The following is a 3,536-nucleotide window of genomic DNA, read 5'->3' on the forward strand; positions in this document are numbered from 1 at the left end:
ACAAGACACATGGATCCCTGCCCTCACAAAGCTCACAGCCTTGTGTGGTGGAGATAATTAATTACACAAGTAATTACAGTGTGATTTGTGTTAATGATAAGGGAATTAACTACAGGATGCAATGGGAGCTATAGGCTGTGCTAATGAGGCTATGGTTATAGATTCAGTTCCCCTGTAGGTTGCTTGACTTCCAGGGCTATCAGCTTTTCTCTGCTGTCTCCTAAATGGATAGAGGTTCACAGAACTGGGCCACCTGGACACCAGCCCTGACTCCTCTTCTTTCCCAGTACTGATAATTGGCATGGGGCAAAATTCTTCATAAAGAGGTAGCATACGTAATGAGATGGAGAAATATTTTGCTCGTTTAACACCTGGCTTTTAAATCCCTTTTAGGTCAAAGTTTCTGTGTTTTGTTTTCTTTTTGTAAGAAGCAATTTGATTAGCTTCTTAGAAGATTATTCTTAAACTGCCTTCCATGGAGGGTTAGTCTTATTAACATGAAGTCCTTTTTACTTCCAGAACAGTGCTGTCTAATAGGAATATAATATAAGCCTTGGAGGCTACTTTAAATTTTCTGCTAGCTACATTAAAAAGGTGAAATGAGGCCGGGTATGGTGGCTTATGCCTCTAATCCCAGCACTTTGGAAGGCCAAGGCAGGTGGATCACTTGAGGTCAGGAGTTCAAGACCAGCCTGGCCAACATGGTGAAACCTCATCTCTACTAAAAATAAAAAAAATTAGCAGGGTGTGGTGGCGGGTACCTGTAATCCCAGCTGCTCAGGAGGCTGAGGCAGGAGAATGGCTTGAACCAGCAAGGCAGAGGTTGCAGTGAGCTGAGACAACCTGGGCAACAGACTGAGTCTCTGTCTCACAAAACAAAACAAAAGGTGAAATTAATTTTAATAATATATTTATTTAACTCAGTCTAACCAAAATATTATCATTTCAACATGCAATCAATATAAAAAGTTGTTAATGAGATACCTTAACATCCTTTTTTTATACAAAATCTTGGAAATCCAGTGTGTATTTCACACTTCCAGCACATTTTGGTTTGGTCCAGCCACATTTCAAGTGCTCAGTAGCACATATGACTACTATCTACCACTCGGGACAATGGAATTTTAGAGCACTTTAATTCTTGTTCACCATGATGGAGTTTAAAGTGCTAGAGAAAATCCAGGCTGAGCGCACTGGCTCACATTACCTGTAATCCCAGCACTTTGGAAGGTCAAGGCAGGCAGATCTCTTGAGTCCAGGAGTTCAAGACCAGTCTGGGTAACATGGCAAAACCCTGCCTCTAGAAAACAAACAAACAAACAAAACAAAAATTAGCTGAGTATGGTGGTGCATGCCCGTAGTCCCAGCTACTCAGGAGACTGAGGTGGGAGGATCCTTCGAGCTTGGGAGGTGGCGGTTGCAGTGATCCCAGATCACACCACTGCACTCCAGCCTGGGTGACAGAGTGAGACCCTGTCTCAAAAAAAAAAAAAAAAAAAAAGGAAAGAAAGAACAAAAGAGAGAGAGAATAAAGAGAATCACCAGTGTGGTATGGCTGAGAAGGGAGCTTTTGGGAGACTATAGGTTCTGTATCTAACTGGAGTCTTTAAGTTGTTTTATGGAGGCTGTGATTTATAATTCCAACACTTCATATTCTTAAAAAGCTTCAGTAAATCTGCATTGTTTGTTAATTCCTCTGCATAGGTGCATTGTTTCAGATGAATTTAAAGAAGGCTAAATTCTGTGGCCAGGTGGGTGTGGAGTAAAAATAAAGATGGCTCGCAGGGACGCAGGGACGTAGGAGCATAGGAGCGAGTGGGTGGGAACTGCTAAGGCCTGTTTTTACATAAGATAAGCATTTAACTTCCTCCACTCCTCTACTGTGAAGTCTTGAAGGGTTTATGACACTAATTGTTCAACCTAAATAAACATTTATTAGGCCTGTTCTTTATGGCTGCAATTAGAACTTTTGAGAACCAGCTGCATTTTGCAACTTCGTTCTTTCTTGACTTCTGTACAACTGCACTGACTGGCTCTCCTACCTCACTGTTCCTTGTCCTGTCCTCAAAATGTTCATGTTTCAGTCTGTTTTCCTGATCTTTTGTATAAACTCCTCTTTAGGAAATCAATTTAATTTAAGATTACAGACTTGTTCCCAAGTTTATATCTGTGTAATTAACTACTCACCTATGCTTTATTCTCATTTTTCAGACTGCTTGTTAGACATTGGATGCAGTGATATAACCCTGTAGTCATCCTAAGTGTGAACTTGGTTTCTTTCACAAGGCAATATTTTCCTTCCTCCTTTCTTTTCCTGTCAACAAAAGTCTCATTATTTGTTATCACTATTTCTTTTTTCCCATCCGTTCTAGAGTTTGAGTATCCCTTATATGAAATGTGTGGGACCAGAAGTGTTTCACAGATTTTAGATTTTTAAAAAAATTTTGAAATATTTACATATACATAATAAGATATTTTGAGGCTTGGGCCCAAGTCTAAATGCAAAATTCATTTATGCCTTATAAATATCTTGTACACATAGCCTGAAGGTAATTTTAAACAATATTTTTAATAACTTTGTACATGAAACAGAGTTTGTGTTAAGTACTTATGTGTGGAATTTCCCACTTGTGATATTATGTCAGTGCTCGAAAGTTTTGGATTTTGGAGCAATTCAGATTTCAGATTTCTGAAAACATTAGGGATGTTTAACTTGTATTAGTACACTTTGGTCCATCTTGTGCATATAAGTAACTGTATTAGCTTTCTATTGCTGCTATAACAAATTACCACAAGCTTAGTGGCTTGAAAACAGCACAGTTTTTTAATTTTACAATTCTATAGGACAGAATTTCAAAGTGGGTCTTAGCTGGGTACAGTGGCCCATGCCTATAATCCTAGAGCTTTGGGAGGCTGAGGTGGGAGGATAGCTTGAGGACAAGAGTTCGAGACCAGCCTGAGTAACATAGAGAGACCCCATCTCTACTAAATACATACATACATACATTACATACAAACATAATAAGCCTCACTGGGATACAATCAAATGGTCAACAGTGCTGCATTCCTCTTGAAGCAGCTAAGTTATCTGGGATATATACCCGGGGTTTGTAGTCTCACACCAGGAAAATTAAGGACACAGACACTCACAAAGAGTTTAGAGGTGGAAGCTTAGTAGGCAGAAGAAAAGAGAAAGAAAAACAGCTCTCTTTCTATAGAGAGGGTTCTTCTGAGCAGAAAGGACGAACTGGCAGTGAACGTGCCAGATTTTATAGTCCGGCTTGAGGAGGTGGTGTCTGATTTATGTAGGGCTCACAGATTGGTTCAATCAGGTATGATGTTTACATAGCACAAGGGGAAGGCTGGTTGCCTCACCCTAATCTTATTATGCAAATGAACTCTCCCCTTGGCCAGTGCCATCTTGTCTGCTCCTTACTGTACACATGGCTGGCAGAGAAGGGTAGATGGAGCCGCCATCTTGAACATGTCACTAGTCCCTGGTTCCTGACGGCATTCACCCATGGAAGCTCCCAGCT

This window comes from Mandrillus leucophaeus, unplaced genomic scaffold (assembly GCF_000951045.1).
Source record: "Mandrillus leucophaeus isolate KB7577 unplaced genomic scaffold, Mleu.le_1.0 Scaffold36, whole genome shotgun sequence".
NCBI classification, from domain to species: domain Eukaryota; kingdom Metazoa; phylum Chordata; class Mammalia; order Primates; family Cercopithecidae; genus Mandrillus; species Mandrillus leucophaeus.